The sequence below is a fragment of the Humulus lupulus genome, chromosome 5 (genome assembly GCF_963169125.1).
Source record: "Humulus lupulus chromosome 5, drHumLupu1.1, whole genome shotgun sequence".
NCBI lineage: Eukaryota > Viridiplantae > Streptophyta > Magnoliopsida > Rosales > Cannabaceae > Humulus > Humulus lupulus.
The window spans coordinates 224,809,550-224,827,974 of NC_084797.1; the positions used below are offsets into that span (position 1 = coordinate 224,809,550).

At 42.0% G+C, this 18,425-nt stretch overlaps 1 non-coding gene across 1 annotated transcript; it reads right to left on the reverse strand.

Moving 5' to 3' along the window:
• Positions 1-17,281: 17,281 nt before the first annotated feature.
• On the reverse strand, positions 17,282-17,388 carry LOC133780771 (small nucleolar RNA R71). The gene has a single exon (XR_009869590.1). It is a non-coding gene; the product is annotated as a small nucleolar RNA R71 (small nucleolar RNA).
• Positions 17,389-18,425: the final 1,037 nt, after the last annotated feature.

Here is an 18,425-nt window from a genome sequence, read left to right on the forward strand (position 1 = left end):
GTGTCAGAATGATCAGGTTAGAAACTTTTGTTTTGGGAACTCATTAATGTAAATGGCTGGGGACATAGTATACAGATATGGAATCTATACCTTCTCGTAAGAGATTAAATAATGGTTCTCTTAAGAGTTGACTTTTGGGACTGAAAAGGTTATTGAGCTCAAATTCATTATTTAGTTATGAATTAACCTTCACTAGTAAAGTAAATGGTACTTAAGGAAACAAGATATGATTAAAAGGGTAAAACGATAAGTTTATTCCTGATTAATCATGAACCATTATTAAAGGGTTAATTTGTATGTAATAATTATATCAATGGACACTTTATTATTATAAAGTACTCAGTAAATGAAATGTTTATAATTACAAGAGTGCAATCTCATATTTATAGTGGAGTAATCATGAGATTAATAAGTTAAGATTATTTAATTAATAATCTCAAATTTATTGGAGCTTGGAATTATAGGTCCATAAGTCCCCATAGCGGCTCTATCAACATTATTCAAGACAAGAGTTGATATAATGGGAAAAATGGTGAAAAGACATTTTTAAGAAAAAATTTGTTCTTCGGGTCAAATATGCAAATATGCAATTATGTGATAATAGTGATTAATTAATTAATTACAAATTAGTTGTAATTAACAAATTAATTAATATATAATTTTCAAAATTATATTAAATAATTAATTAATTATAATTTTTGAAATTATAATAAAATTAATATTTAATTTTTGAAATTGGTATTAATTAAAATTAGTTTTAATTAATTGCTAGAATTAATTAAATATCTTTATTTGAGAGGGAGATAATAATATGATAAGTTCAAATTGGATTTGAATTTAAAAGATTTATATTTATTCAAATAATTAATTATATTTGATAATTAGTTAAAAAGATAATTAATTTAAATTTGAATTAATTATCAGTGTTTATAAAAAAAAACAGCTATTGATGACGTGGCAAGAGTTTTCGACACGTGGCCGAACACGTGGCAGAGATATTGCTCGCCTATCGACCAAGAATATTTCTACATGCGAAGATCAAGTTTTATATACGACCAGACTGGTCGTATACTCTGTGCATTTATATCAAAATATGTACAGTTGTAATGATATCCGAGAATATCTCTTCATTATGACCTGAAAATCCATTTATTAAGGAAATATATTATTATTCAATTCATGTAATCCTTCTTGAGCCTATAAATACATAAGAAATAGCTCAAGGAAGGGATCTTTGCTCTCTTTTTCCGAATTGTATTACTATTATCCATCGTTTGTATTGTTTCCTTCTTCTAAGGTATGTGAAACTCAGGAACCATAGTTCTTTGATCATACATTTGAAGCTCAATACTAATAATAGTATCAAGTGGACGTAGGCTATTACCAATCACTGGGGCCGAACCACTATAATTTCATGTGTTCTTTATTTTCCATTAGATCGTTTTCTCAAGCTTTGTATTACTTTTCTTTGTCATTTTCTAGACTCCGTGTCATTGACCAAAACTAGGGTCAACATTCTAGTGCTTTCATTAAGAGCGTTGAACTCAAGAAGATCTAATGGCAAAAACTACCAAGAAGACTGGACAGGCTGTCGCTGCACCATCCCAGCCTCCTCCCCCAAATGTGGCTGAAAACGAACCTCATTTGGAGTTTGATGAGCAGGAGTTGGACTCTAAGACCCTGAAGACAACACTGGGGGTGTTGCAAGATGAGTTGGCCAATCTGAGGGCCAACCAGGAGAATGCTGCCAAGATAATGGCGTTGCAGCAGAGGGAGATAGAGCGCCGGCGCTAAGAGCTGAGCGAGCGGCAGGTGGAGATGGACCGTCGGCAAAGGGATGCCATGGCAGCCCTGAAGCAGCCCTCCAGTTGGCTAAGAATCAGGCAGTAACGCCCTGGTTACCCCAGAACAGTTACGGTGAACAGTGAACCAGAAATTTGACTCGCTACCCGAGTTCTTTGGTTAAAAACGTGATCTAAGTGTTATTAACAGGCTAAGGTGTAAAAACCAGTAAAAAGGAAAGGATATTTTGCATTAAGTATATAAACTGCTCATGAGCCATTCAACACGTTTACAAGATGTTTACATTACAAAATGATCGTTATTGTTTCAAATTTACAAACCCCGCCGACCTAAGCGGCAAAAATAGGGTAAACCCCTAGTCCTTCTGAGAACTCCCTGACCGTGGTGGTCAAGCGCCCAAATATGTACACAACACCGCCTCAACTCTCCACTCAAGGCTGGGTGAGCTTCTCTTTCCCTTTACCTGCACCACATAGCACCCATGAGCCAAGGCCCAACAAGAAAACATGATAAAACATGATATAACATCAACAATGATCATAATAACCATCCCGGACTATCAGTCCGGAACAAATAGGTGACAATAGCAAAAGTCACAAGAGTGGGTACAGCTCCCTTTAGCCATGTGACGATAGGGTCACCAGGGCTTAACTGATAAGTGGTCCTTTCATAAGCTTAATCCGGATAGGTGCATGGTGATTGGTCACAACCATAACCTTCCTCCCGACTCTAGAGTCGTAAATATGGACAACGTCCCCTAGCCATGTGACAAACAGTCACCGGGGCCATACGCCCTGGCTATGAACATCTGGTCTTAGACCAGGCAAGCGCTTATAAGTTCTTCGACTTTAGGTCGGTAGCATTAACGCCATAGAGTCATGCAATGCATGTTCATCGACTTAAGGGTCGGTCCCTGACTAGTCAGTGCCATAAACAAGTAATCGACATTAACTAGCAATTAATATGCAATCCAAGTCCACATATATCAACCAACATGCTTCAATAACAAACCACGCATGTCATATACATATACATGGTGCAGCTGTATCCATAAACTGTTTTCTTACCTCAGGTTCGAGCGAGAAATTCAACAAGGACGACCCCTGAGAACGATCGATCTTTTAGTTCCTTAGCGGTTACCTAGTCACAACCAATGATAACCTCCATTAATAGGAATCCACATAAATAGGGTCTTAACCTAAGCACCACTCTCGGGACCTTGAAACATGCCCACACGGTGAGTAGATTCGATCCCGGGCCTTAAGGATTGAAACCCCAAGTCAAAATCCCATAAAAACACTCAAAACGGGACTTAGAAGGAACAGGGTAGCGCTACAGCGCTCAACCCCTAGCGCCCCAGCGCTATACTCAGAACCACCCAAATGCCAAAAAGCCTCCTGAGGAGCGTTGTAGCGCCCTAGGGTGGGCGCTATAGTGCTACCTCCAGACCCAAACTCCCCTGAACTGACCTTCTTCAACTCCTTCGATTCTAACTCGATTTCCAAGCTTCCAAATCCTATTCTTGATGCCAATTGAACCCAAAAACCATTCTAACACACCCCAAAAATCACAAGCATGGGAACCCTAGCCAAAACTCCCAAAAAAACCACGAATTCACCCTAGAGATCTCAGCTGTAAAACAGAACCAGAATAGGGAAAACCAGAGAAATCCATGGTTAGAAACTTACCCAAAGCTCGGCTTATGATGTTCTTCAATGGTGGAACACACTCCCAAACTCCAAAGGCTTGCTTCCCAAGCTTGAATCCTCAAAATGGGTTCAAAAATCACAAAGAAAGGTGAGAAGAAGAAGGTACGGGAGAACTCTTAAGCATGCTCTGTTTTTCCACTATCTTGTCCAGCTATCAAAGGATATATCTATCCTAGGGGTGAAATGTCCATTTTACCCCTAGGTCAATTAATAATTTCTAAAGGCTCCCAAGGGTATATTTGGTACTTCCCTCTTATCTCGTTAATCATAATTAACGCTCTCCAATTCTCGCTATTCTCAATAATCTCAAATACCAATAATTCACATCCCGTTACCCTTGAATACCCGGTAATGCTCTAATCATTAAAATCACCCCGAGACTCAACCCAAGCCCCGACACTTCAACCTGTTGTGATTAAACCGCTAGTCAATACTCTAAGATCGTCTCATGCCGAAATACTCAAACCAATCCACATTATAATGTGGTCTCACAATATATCATTGACATGCAACAAATATACAATTATACTCTCAACGAGCCAAATGACCATCACACCCCTGTAATTAAAAATGCGGACCCACATGCATGCATTTAACATCATATTATAATATAATTCACATATACATGCATAAACACATTTAATGGCATAATTAAACAGTTATGGCCCTCCCAACCTACTAATCCAGCCATTAAACCAAAATAGGGAATCTGGGGCATTACACAGGCTGCACCAGCCTCAAGCCTGAACAACCCCCAAGCGGGCCACCTCAAAGGGGTCTTAATCCTAGCCCTCCGCTCCAGCCAACAAGCTCTCAGAAGACAGAGCAGCCACCTATGCCTCAGGATGATATCCTGCCTAAGGATCCTAAGATGTAACCTCTGTCACAGGCTGGTCGAGGCAATCCCCCACACCCAAGGCAGAATAGGGCCGGGCAACAGCCCCGCAACCCTAGACGCCCAGGGGGTGAAGAGCCGCATCCACCGAGCAGGGGGCAGCATCCTTCTGCCAACAGAAGGAACTCAAAGACAGGCTCTGCAGTCAGGGGCCCCCCACGGCATGACAATGCACAGGGACCCATCGACCAATGCAGGCCTCCCCCTAACGCTCGGGAAATGCCAGCCCAAGGAGGCAACAGAGGAAATAATTGGTCACACCATAGCCAGTCACGGTTCAGAGATGGCCACAGCTACAATGAGGCCGACTCAGGCAGAGGAAATGCTGGTCGGAGGAACGAAGAAAGAGGTGGAGGCAGGAGCCCCCCACCTAGAGAAAACCGACAAGTAGGACATAACGCTGGGGGGCAGCCCAAACAAAATAACATCTTTAGCCAGCTCGAAGCCAACGAGCAACAGCGAAGAGACGATGACCTGAGGGATATACTCAACGACCGCCGAGAGAGGCACGATGAAAACATTCCCCCGACACAAGAGGCCCCAGCAATCTCGTAAGCTGTTCAGGCTCAAATCGATGCCCTGAACCAGGCTGTGCAGCAGCTGGTCGGGGGGCGGACATCGCACATTGAGTATGATCGGAGGAGAGGTACCCCTTTCATACAAAGGATTGCTGTGGCAGAAACCCCCAGCAAGTTTAAGATGCCAACTCTTCCAAATTTCGATGGGTATGGAGACCCGGTATCTCATGTAAACAAATTTGAGATACAGATAGACATTCAGAAAGTCTCTGAAGATGCTCGCTGCAGGATCTTCACAGCGACACTTTCTGATGCCGCCCAGGAGTGGTTCTTTAAGTTCCCTCCTGCAAGTGTAGTATCCTGGGAGATGTTCATGAAGGAGTTTATGGACAGTTCTACGTGGGTCATGTGCACCCCCCGAGGTGAGTCGAGATACGCCAGAAAGAGGGGGAGCCTTTGAAGGTTTACATTCAGCGCTTCATGCAAGCCGCAGTAGAAGCCAAGACTGTGGGCGATGAAGGCAAGATGATGGCCCTAACCGCTGGGGTTAGGCGCCATTCTCCCCTCTGGAGTAGCCTCAGGAAGCATGGGGTTAAAAGTACCCAGGAGTTTTTAGATCGAGCTGATCGGTATATCAAGCTCGAAGACGCGATTGCCAATGAAGGCAAATCGCCAGCAAAGGACAAGGGGCCTAAAGAAGAACCCGCCAAAGCCGCCAACGGGTCTAAGCCCAATGGCAACGGCAAAGGCAACGGGAATGGCAATGGTAAGAATGGTGGAAAGTGGGCGAGCGGTGAACCCTCGACCTCCGAGAGTAAGCGCCCCAAAAATAATCGGTATGAACCAAAATTCACCAATTACACTACCCTTGTTGAAAGCCGAGCCGAGGTTTACCAAACGACCAGCTCGAGTGTGCCCTACAACGACCCGTACCAATAAGAAAAGATGTCTCCAAGAGAGATTCAACAAAGTTCTGTCATTATCATAACGACTATGGGCACGACACCAATGAGTGTAACCAGCTGAAGGGCGAAATTGAGTTCCTGATAAGACAGGGACATTTAAGAAGATATGTACGTGCCGAGGGAGGTTCTCAGCAAGAGGCTCAAGGTGTCAACGATTCGGCGCCTACACGCCAACGCTCGCCACCTTTATAGCCAGCTCCCGTGGCAGGTACCCTACTCACCATCTGCGGAGGCCCACATCTTGCAGGAGATAGTGGGAAAGCGAGGGAACGATATGCTCGAACCCTACGCCACGACCAGGACATCGAGATGATGGTGTCGAGGATTGTGCACCAAAAAAGGCTCGAACAAAGGAGGAACTGATCACCTTCTCTGACGACGACGCCCATCATGTGCGATTCCCACACTCCGATCCGCTGGTCGTGGATGTACAGATCGCGAACATGATGGTGAAAAGGGTGTTGGTCGATACAGGAAGTTCGGTCAACATCCTATATAAGTCCTCGCTGGAACAAATGAAGTTGTCCGTGAAGGACCTAGAGCCGTGCAACCAAACCATTTATGGTTTTTTCGGAGAAGGGCTCACCCCAGTAAGGTCAATCAGACTCCCAGTCACAGCAAGCACTGCGCCTGCTAACAGGACATTACTCACTACTTTTATAGTAGTTGATTGTCCTTCAGCATACAATGCTGTGATAGAGAGACCGATTCTGGTCGACCTTCAAGCCGTCACTTCTGTATGGCACCTCGCCATGAAATTTCCAACAAACGCAGGGGTAGGATGCGTGTTGGGAAACCAAAGGGAAGTGAGGGAGTACTACAACACCTCGATCACCAAGGCAAAGAAGGGTGTATCGAGAGATGCCACCGGGAAGGAGTTGCAAATGACAACTGATGTTTAAGCCCGCTCAGGTGATAATCTCGCCAAATAGGGCGTTGCCCAAAGTGAGGATAGAGAATTAGATCCTCGCTTTGGGTAATTTGAAGAAGAAGTAGGCCCCATCGAGGACCTTGAAGAGGTCCAACTCGATGAGGAAAATTCGACCAGAGTTGTGAAAGTCGGTAAAAACTTAGAGACAACAACAAAACAAGCATTGGTGGAGTTCTTAAGGAGGAACCATGATGTCTTTGCTTGGTCGCATAAAGACATGGTTGGAATAGATCCTGCAATCATCAGCCATGTCCTGAACATTGACAAAAGCTCTCCACCAGTGCAACAAAAAAGAAGGCTGCTCGACAAAGACAGATCAAAGGCCTTGAAAGAGGAAGTCGAGAAGCTGAAGGAGAATGGGTTCATCAGGGTGGCGTTTTATCCATCATGGGTCTCTAATCCCGTACTCTTGCTCAAGTAGAATGGCAAGTGGCGTACGTGCGTGGATTTTACAGACCTAAATAAAGCCTCCCCCAAAGACGGTTTCCCACTCCCAGGATCGACCAGCTAGTCGATGCCACTGCGGGACACGAGATCCTCTCATTCATGGATGCATACTCTGGGTATAATCAAATCAGTATGCATCCCCCTGATGAGGATCACACTAGCTTTCGAACTGATACAGGGCTCTACTGTTACAAAGTGATGCCCTTTGGTTTGAAAAACACTGGTGCGACTTACCAGAGACTCGTGAACAACATGTTTAAGGAGCTGATCAGTGCAAACATGGAGGTTTACGTCGACGACATGCTGGTTAAGTCAAAGAAAGCAGAAGGGCATGTAAGGGATTTGCAGGAATGCTTCAACGTCCTGAATAAATATAGGATGAAGCTAAATCCCCTTAAATGCTCCTTCAGAGTAGGATTAGGGTAGTTCTTGGGATTCATAGTTAACTCAAGAGGAATTGAAGCTAATCCCGAGAAGATAAAAGCCCTGATCGAGATGAAGTCGCCAGTAATGATTAAAGATGTCCAAAGCTTGACCGGGAGAATTGTTGCTCTAAGTAGATTTATTTCAAAATAAACAGACAAGTGCGTCCCATTTTTTAATCTACTCAGAGGCAATAAGAAATTTGAATGGACAGATGAGTACGAACAGGCCTTTCAAGCATTGAAAATGCATATGGCGCAGCCGCCCATCCTGTCAAAGCCAGTTGATAAAGAGACTTTGTTCATCGATCTGGCAATCAAGGATTACGCTGCTAGTGCTGTTCTAGTACGAGAAGAAGAAGGTGTGCCGAAGGCTATCTATTACGTAAGCAAAAGGCTAATCAGAGCAGAATTGAGGTATCCCCCCATCGAAAGATTAACCTATTGCTTAGTTTTGGCCTCTAGGAAACTGCGGCCTTACTTCCAAGCTCATCCGATTACGGTATTGACCGACCAGCCTCTTCGACAAGTTCTGCAAAAACCAAAGGCTTCCAGAAGATTACTAAAGTGGGCAGTTTAACTCGGGCAGTTCGACATATCTTACTTGCTGCGAGCAGCGATAAAAGGACAAGCCTTAGCTGACTTCATCACCGAGTTCATAGAGCCCGCGGGTGGCGAGCAGACTGAAAAGCCCAGCGAGCCTGAATGTCAAATCCAAGCACCCTCGTGGAAATTATTCAGAGATGGTTCATCTAATGAATCCCACGCAGGAGCAGGAGTGATATTGATAACGTCGGAAGGGCATCGATTTCACTGTGCAATTAGATTTGACTTCACTGCTTCTAACAATGAGACCGAATATGAAGCATTACTCGCTGGATTGCGATTATCCAAGGATATGAACATAAAATGGCATGACGTCTATAGTGATTCTCAGCTAGTGGTGAACCAAGTCTTGGGAGAGTATCAGGCAAGAGGATTCAAAATGGCCGCCTACCTGAACAAAGCAAAGGACCTATTAGCCCAGTTCGACAGATATAGTCTCCAGCAAGTACCTCGCGATCAGAATTCTAATGCAGACGCTTTGGCGAAGTTGGCAAGTGCAAAAGATGCTGATACTCTGAAAATAGTGCCAGTCGAACGACTATCAGAGCCAAGCATCCAAGCAGCAGAAACCACTCTGGTCATCCAGATGGCGGACACATGGATGGCACCATTTGTAGAGTATCTATCAAGCGGCGTGCTGCCAACGGACAGAAACAAAGCCAGGACCCTTCAGCGGCAATCTGCTAGGTATATCCTGGTCGATGGAATCCTGTACCGAAGGGGATACTCACTACCACTTCTCAGATGTGTTACAAAGGAGAAAGCCAAAGGGTTAATGAAAGAGGTGAACGAAGGTTTTTGCAGGGACCACGCTGGGGAGCAAAGCCTATCGAAAAAGATCCTAAGACAGGGATATTTCTGGCCAACCATGAATGAAGACTCAATGGAGTTCGTGCAAAGATGTGACAAGTGTCAGAGATTTTATAAAATCCTGTGAGCAGCTCCCAACGAGTTAAAGCAGATGCAGAGTCCATGGCCCTTCGCAGTTTGGGGAATAGATCTAATCAGATCTTTGCCTACAGGAAAAGGTGGTGTAAAGTATGCAGTGGTTGCCGTTGACTACTTCACCAAATGGGCCGAAGCTGAGCCACTCGCGACCATAACGACCAAGAAAGTGCTTGATTTCTTAGTCAAAAACATCATCTGTCGCTATGGATTACCAAAGAAGATAGTCTTAGATAACGGTACCCAGTTTAACAGTGATCTATTCACGGACTTCTGCAAACGTCATGATATTATCAAATGCTTTTCTTCAGTTGCTCATCCCTAGGCGAATGGGCAAGTCGAAGCAGTTAACAAAATGTTGAAGGATACCCAAAAGAAAAGTCTCGAAGAAGCTAAGGGAGCATGGACAGAACAGTTGCCTGAAGTTCTTTGGTCGTACAGAACTTCCCACCGAATAGCAATAGGTCATACCCCATTTTCCTTAGCATACAGGTATGAAGCCATGTTGTCTGTTGAGTTAGATCCACCCTCGCATCGCAGATTAGCATACGACCAGGACTCTAACAGCCAGCTACTGATGGAATCCTTGGACTTGATTGATGAAAGGCGTGAACAAGCCCAGCTCCGAGTAGCTACATACCAGCAGAAGGTCGCCCAGTATTTCAACTCTAAAGTGCGAGAAAGAAAATTCAATGTTGGAGATCTTGAACTCCGAAGGGTTTTCCTTAACACCGCAACCAGGCTGCTGGAGTACTCGGGCCAAATTGAGAAGGGCCTTACCAAATTGATGAAGTCCTTCACCCAGGCACGTATAAACTTGCATGCTTAAACGGAGATCTCGTTCCTCGTTATTGAAATGGAGAACACATGCGCAAGTATTATCAATGAAAAATTCTTCTTAAAGAATTGGCTTGTATAAATTTTACTTTTTACAAGTGTTGGAAAAATGTAAGATCTCGTAAAGATATGTTTAGTCCATTTATTACGAGAAATAAAAGGGACTGTGCTCAGCCAGTCATTTCTTGCCAACTATTGTAGTTATTACAAGTATTTGCTCATTACGTGTGTTGTTTTGCTGTATTATAATGCTAATCATATTGCTCTGAGTAGTAATGTTCGAGCAGGTTCTAGTCAAGGAAAGTGACCGAGGACCTAAAGCTCCCTGAGCACTTGGGGGGCATACAAGGTACAAGTAAGCAAAGAATATCATTAAAAGGTATGTAAACACATGAGCGAAATAAGTGAAAGCATGCTAGGGCACTTAGAGTATTTTTCAAAATTTTGATATTTTGTTAAATCAAACCAAAGTGCTTTGCTAAGTTCGGTCATGCGAACAAATAGATGTTATAATAATATGCAAATATATTATAATATCAAAGCGAATCCTTTTACACCACAAGCAGTAACTGCTTGGATGTAATTGTTTAAGTAAAAGTAAAAGCTGCCCATGCAGCAAACCAAAAAATGATATTGTTTTTACATCACGACCCGTAGGTCGTGTAGTTAAAAAAGAAAAAACATAAAGAGAAAAGACTATGGATTTTGAGGAGCCGGAGGATCTTGGGGAAGTATCTGGTCAACAGCAACCGCAGCCTCATTGTCCGCCTCCTCCATCCCAGCGGCAAGTGAGATTTCAGGGGAAGCAGGGACCCTTGATCTTTCTACCTCAGCCTGCTGGGCAGCACAACGAGCAAGCTTGGCATCCCTCGCATTCTCGGGAAGGTAGTCAAAGTTGGCACCCTGATTGTGCTTCCAGAAATCATAGAAGCAACTCAGGGTGGCATTCTTGTACCTTTCCAAGTTGCCGGCGTTGGACTTCTCCAACTCCTCAACCCGGCCATCCAGAGTTGTGGTCTCCTGCCTGCTCGCGATCAAGTCTAACTGGAGTTGTTTGGCCAGTTTGTAGTTAAAGCAGTTGGACTCCTTGAATTGGTCCCTCTGCTCGCAAACTTTCTCTAGAGACCTCTGATTCTCCTCCAACTCCTTGGTCAGTCGGGCTTTCTCCTCAACCACCGCTTCCAGTTGATCAGCATGTTTTTCCTCAACAGCTTTGAGTTCATCCTCGTGTCGTTGCTCCAAAGTTCTGGCCTGCTTGGTGACGGCACCCAAGCGAATATGGTCGACAGTGAGGGTTAGCATGGCCTGCAGTCAAAACTGAAGTTAGATAAACAACAAACTACAGAAGACTTATTCCACAAAATAAGATGACTTACACTGGTGAACTCGTTCAGGGCATGGTTCAGGATCGGGTCAACTTCCATCGTCTCCGCAGCAGCCATTGCCTCTCGGCAGTGATCGTGCTTCGCAATCTTGGTGATCCTCTCCTTGACCAGTCTAAAGGCGCGACCAACCATCTCGTTCCCAGTTGAAGCAGGATCAACCTGCTGAGGTTGGTCAGTCGGGGCCGGGGGAGGAGTCGATCCGGCCGGGGCAGAAGGAGTCTGCTGCTCACAGGGAGAAGGTGGAGTCCTGGTGGTGAAGGGCCTATCCTCCGAAGGGCCTGTGTTCCAAGCCTTCTTCGCCTGAGGCGCTTTGCTGCTCTTCCCGTGGTCTTACTGGTTTTCTTCTTGCTTGGGGGAGCCACGACAGCCTCTGGAGCGCTATAGAGGTCGAACACATTGGCAGAGTCCATGTCTGAAAAGCAAGAACAAAGTCGAACAGTGAGATAGCATGAATGACTAAGTACATTACATCAGAAATAGAAGCAAAAAAGGATTGCAAAGTCAAATACCCGAGCTATTATTACTGGTCGGTATCCTACAGACTCTACTAGTCTTATACTCACTCTTTGACATGAAGAAGTCTTGACCTAAATGTGGAGCATATTTAAAATTGCCGTCCCCGTCGAATAGATGACAGGGAATAGGCAAATTGTCTAAAAGTGAAATAACTGTACCATTGTCATCCGACGAATCGTCAGAGAGGTCGACAGGCTCGGTGGCCTTCTTCTTTCCTTTCCCCAAGGGGGCCGAGGGCCTCTCTACTGGAGGAGTGCCATCAGGTTCCCTGATCGTGTCCCTAGTCGGTCTCCTCCGTGGAGGTGATGCTGGAGGTTGCTGCTCGGGTTCTTCCTCGACGCAGGCACTCCTTACTGAGGGCCCCCTCATGTCCGGTTGAGGGGCCCAGAGGCCAGCCAACCTAAGGTTAGCCTCTGTAACCAGATTCTTGACACTTTTTTCAGCATCAGTCATGCTGGCTAGGAGCGCCGATCTCAACTCCATGTACGGAGTTGGGTTTTTTCGCAGCCACGGGCTTGGAAGACATTAACAGTTTAAGACATTGTGGAGGAGAACACTAAGTGAAGAAGTCAGGCAGTGATACAAAAGTTTTACCTCCTCGTGCAAAAGCCAGGTTGTCCGCGACCATGTCAGTCGTAAGGAAGTACTCTTGGTAGTACCTCCCCATGTTTGAGATGTGAGTTATGTCAGTCAGGAAAGTGTGCCCGGTTTCCTGATGACAGAAGTGGAAGAACCCCGTGCCTTCTTGGTTGGAGTTAGATTTGAGGTCGAACAGGTAGTTGACCTCATGAGGCAATGGCACGGGCCATTTCTTTTGGTTGTATAGGATATAGAGTGCAGAAAGCATCCTATATCCGTTTAGGGTTATTTGAAAGGGGGCAACTCCAAAATAGTTGGCCACCCCCTGAAAAAATGAGTGAAGAGGCAAGGTAGCCCCTGCCTTAAAAAACGAAGAAATTTACCTGGATGAAGGTTGGAGATTCTGAAATGGGACGACTTTGGGCTTGCAAACAAAGAACCCTTAAGAAAAGTGACGGGAGACCTTCGAAGTTCTGAGCTCTGGGATGGAGTTCTTGAGAGTTCTTGGCAGGAAATGGCGAGTAAAGGTTAAAAGCTAAATGAGAGGATTATTTATAGAAGCTGAGATGTGTTGAAAAGGGGTAATCATGAGTTACCTTTTTCAAGGCATGGGGGAGTGTAACAGCTGTCGAAAAGGTTACTTGGAAACTGAAAAGACATGATTGGACGTGATTAGGTCACAATTTTCAAGAACGCACGAGAGGCTCTGACAAATTTTGTGGGGCATACAAAAAGTTAGTTTTCTAAGTTTACTTATTGCTGGTCGCAATAAATAAAATTGGGGGCAAATGTTTATCCAAAAAACAGCTATTGATGACGTGGCAAGAGTTTTCAACCTGTGGCCGAACACGTGGCAGAGATATTGCTCGCCTATCAACCAAGAATATTTCTACATGTGAAGATCAAGTTTTATATACAACCAGACTGGTCGTATACTCCATGCATTTATATCAAGATCTGTACAGTTGTAATGATATCCGAGAAAATCTCTTCATTATAACCTGAAAATCCGTTTATTACGGAAATATATTATTATTCAATTCATGTAATCATTCTTGAGCCTATAAATACATAAGAAATAGCTTGAGGAAGGGATCTTTGCTTTTTTTTTTTTCCGAATTGTATTACTATTATCCATCGTTTGTATTGTTTCCTTCTTCAAAGGTCTGTGAAACTCAAGAACCCTAGTTCTTTGATCATACCTTTGAAGCTCAATACTAATAATAATATCAAGTGGACGTAGGCTATTACCAATCACTAGGGCCGAACCACTATAATTTCATGTGTTCTTTATTTTCCATTAGATCGTTTTCTCAAGCTTTGTATTACTTTTCTTTGTCGTTTTCTAGACTCCGTGTCATTGACCAAAACTAGGGTCAACAATCAGGTTGTTGAATTTTATCTGATAAGGTAGTTTGAATAAATAATTAAATAATTGTGGAAAAATCAAATATCGCTAAAATATAGGGTGCTACATGACACACACAGTCCCTGGATTGTGTGTGGCATGAGCCACATATTTTTCAGGGGTAGATTTTTCACTTTTATTTAATTAATTAATTAATTAATGGAAAATTCAAAAGTTGGTTTTTTGATATTTTCATTAATGAGATAATTAATTAATTAAAAGATCAATGGCAAATTGGTTACATATTTATTTTTCAAATTTAAATATTTTCTATTTAAGTTAGACTTATCAGAAAATAAATGACACTCTTTTATTCGCTCTAAAAAATATAAGAACATTATTTTTCAATCTCTCCTTGAAAAAGATACAGAACTAATCTCAAGCTTATTCTCTTGATCTCATGTGTTGAGTACATCCTTTATTCTCTAAGTGCCCACACACTTCTTGAGGTGTAGATAACGTTGTGGAAGATCTTGGTGTGAATACCTCGGAGTAGCTTTGATAGGAAGTTCGTTCAAATTACGAAAAGATAGCAAGGACACTTGATATGCATCAAGAGGTATGTTTTCTATTCTTTTCTTGGTTATGATTAATGTATGTATATGTAACGACCCCAATTTCCTAATAAGGCTTAGGGCCTTGATTAGGGGGCCAGGATGACAAATCTTGGAATTATATGATTATGTGTTATTTATGTGTATCATTATGTGAATATGTGAGTTATATTATAATATGACTAGATATGCATGTTTAGGTGTATTAAATATGCATGTGGGCATATTACTGTTTAATTAGGCAATTTTAATATTTTGGGCATATTTGGCATATATGTGGTATATGTGTGGTGCTTCATTATTATTTGGTTATGCTAGGGTTACTCAGCACTTGACGATCCTAGGAGGCAAGCTAGTAGAAAAGTCACAACGGGATTTATACTTGACTCGGAGTGAGTCAAGGGGTATATAGTACATTACCGGGTTATTGGGTAATGGGAATAAATATTTGATGATAAATTGGGAGTTAGTGAGATCAGGGGGAAATTCTGGGAATTTTGACTATTTTATCCCCAGGGGCGTTTTCAGGACCCCGAGCATTAGGATTTGCTTGAGGCTACTTAAGCTTGAAGTAACCTGTTAAGAAATAAAAAGAACGTTTAGTGCGTTCTCTCTCCCTCAAAGTTCCATTTTTGACACTAATAACTCTTGAATAAAGAGTTATTTCATGTGCTTTTGAGCTTATAATTGTGGAAAAATCGTGAGTGATGTTAGTGTATTTTTAGCTTTTGTAGCTAACTTTGGTGTTTTTATGATCTTAGTTAAGTATTGTTATTTTTGTAGTTTTTAATAGCTATGATCTTAGTTGAAGATAATAGTTTCATGAATAAATATTGTACAAAGAATGAACTAACATGTGAAACTATCTAAATTGAATTTTTGATGGTTAAATTATCAGGTTTTGCTGAAGCATTTTGATCAGGCAGCTTTTGGATACCTAGGAACACATGGAAAGTCAAAGGAGTGAGCTGGAATAGTGGCTGAGGTGGCAAGTACTGAAAGTATGAGTCAAAAATTGAGAGTAAATGCCAAAAAGAGGAGACCCAAGTTTTTTTTTTACTAAGAAGAGGGGCAATATGGTAAAAAGAGGGAAAAATGAGGAAAGCTAGATGATACTTAGAGAGGCTTCGACCGAAATAGAGAAAGCAGCCATTTTTGGAAAGAAAAACCAACAAGAAGAAAGAAAAACCAGAAATCAGCTTGAAGGAAGGAGGACGAAAAAGGAGAAGCTTAAGCATCAATTGGATTTGTTCCTTCTTCTATTTCTAAACTTTATTTTTATATTTTCTGAGTTGATTTCTAAATCTGAATATTATGGGCTGTATTGATTGTGGATTAATTTTTATTAACTCAGCCATGAACTAAATTTTAGGAGACTTGAATTGTTGATGAACCCATATGTTATAGTCTAGTAATTTCGGGCACTTTATTTTAGTAAAATCTCTCTTGTTCATTCAAGTATGCTTATATTAATTTCTTGTTGTTGTTTGGCCAGCAATGGTAAGATATTTAATTATGTTTAATGTTGGAAAGGTTAAATGTAATGGGAAGAACATGGATGACGCAAGTCATAATCTAGGTTAGATTATGTTAGTAAGTAACATAGGGATGTGTTATTTGCCTTGTGTAACTTTTTGGGAATTAAACCTTGAATTTGCATTATTAAATCTGATTTGGCATAGGAATATGTTTAATTAGGTAGAAGAATTAATGTCATAAAATTTGGGAAAGTTTTATGAATGTTTAATGAATTCTTGTTAACCTAAGAGTTTTGCTAGAATATTGCTGCCGCAATCTGTTCAGGATGATTAATATAGGGGGAATCAATAATTCAGGTCAATTTTACAAACCATATATTTTCCTTCAATTTTCGTGTTCAATTCAGTTTTTATTTCAATATTTCCATATTTTTAATATTTTGTTTAGCCTAAAAACAACTCATTTGATTTTTAGTACTTTTAAGTTGTTTAGTAATTGTTTTGCTTATTTTTCTATTTTGCAATCCCTATGGAGATGATCTACTTATCATTATATTACTTGTGTGATTACGTGCACTTACATATTTAAATCAATATAAATTTATCAGAACAAGTTTTTGGCACCATTGCTGGGGATTGGAATTAGAAATTTTTGTAATATCAATTACTTGCAATTTATTTTTTCTTTGTTGAGTTTACTTTGTTTGCTTACTCTTGTGTTTTCTTAGGTGATTTACTATATGAACGAGCAAGAAGACATTGAAATAGCTCATATTGACCCTGAGATTGAAAGAGCAATTAGAAGAAGACTAAGGGAACAACGGGCTCAAAATTACCTTAATATGGCTGAAGATGTTGAAGGAGTTGAGGGTGCTAATAATGTCACTTACGCAATTGCTATGACTGATGATAGAGAGAGAGCCATAAGAGAGTATGCTGCCCCAATGTTTCATGAGCTCAATCCAGACAATGTTAGGCCTGAAATTCAAGCACCCCAATTCGAGTTAAAGTCTGTTATGTTCCAAATGTTGCAAATAGTGGGTCAATTTAGTGGGCTGCCTACTGAGGATCCTCATCTTCATCTTCGTTCAGTTTTGGAGGTGAGCGATTCTTTCAAGCTACAAGGAGTGAGTGACGAGGCCCTAAGGTTAAAGTTGTTCCCTTTATCTTTGAGGGATCGAGCTTAAGCATGGCTAAACACCCTTCCTCCCGACTCGGTGACTACATGGAATCAGTTGGCTGAAAAATTCTTGACGAAGTACTATCGTCCCACCAAAAATGCCAAGTTGCGTAATGAAATCATGTCATTTCAGCAGCTAGAAGATGAATCATTTTGTGAAGCTTGGGAGAGATTCAAGTAGTTATTGAGGAAATACCCACACCATGGGATCCCACATTGTATACAAATGGAAACATTCTATAATGGGCTCAATTCTGCCACTCACATGGTGTTGATGCTTTAGCTAATGGGGTTATTCTCTCTAATTCCTAAAATGAAGCCTATGAGATTTTGGAGAGGATAGCCAGCAAAAATTATCAATGGTCCAATGCTAGAGCCTCAACAAGTCGAAAAGTGGCTGGTATACTTGAAGTGGATGCATTGACAGCTTTGACCGCTTAAGTTTCTTCAATGACTAACCTTCTCAAGAACATGAGTTTGGGGGGAATGGTACAACCAGCAGCTATGGGACAACTTGCTGATGTATCTTGTGTTTATTGTGGAGATGGGCACACATTTGAGAGTTGTCCTTCGAATCCCGCTTCGGTTTTTTATGTGGGGAATCAAAATACCAACCGAAATAACCCATATTCGAACCCATAAATTCCTGGGTGGAGGCAGCATCCAAACTTCTCTTGGGGGGGTCAAGGAGCTAGTTCATGCGGAGCACCAATGCAAAACAAGCCTACATATCCACCGGGGTTTCCCCAACAATAATAAGGAGCTCAACCACCTCCTCCTCAAGTGTCTCAATCGAGCTCTTTGGATAGTTTAATGAGAGAATATATGGCCAAGAATGATGTTGTGATTCAAAGCTAAGCGGCATCCTTGAGGAACTTAGAAATTCAAATGGGGCAGCTAGCTAATGAGCTAAGGAATAGATCACAAGGCACCTTGCCTAGTGATACTGAAAATCCAAGGAGAGATGGTAAAGAGCAATGCAAGGAAATCACTTTGAGGAAAGGTAAAAATCTGGAGTTAAATGAGGATAATCCTAAGAGAAACAGCGAGCCCACTTCTATCCAAAGTGGTGTGGAAAAGGAAGATAAAGTTGTGAGTTCAAAAATGTCAAATGTTGATCCTGAAGAAATTGCTGCAACAATTCCTCAGCAAAATGCAACAAAGAAGCCTATGAGCAAGCCACCTCCACCATTTCCTCAACATTTTCAAAATCAGCAACAAGATGGTCAATTCCAAATATTTTTGGA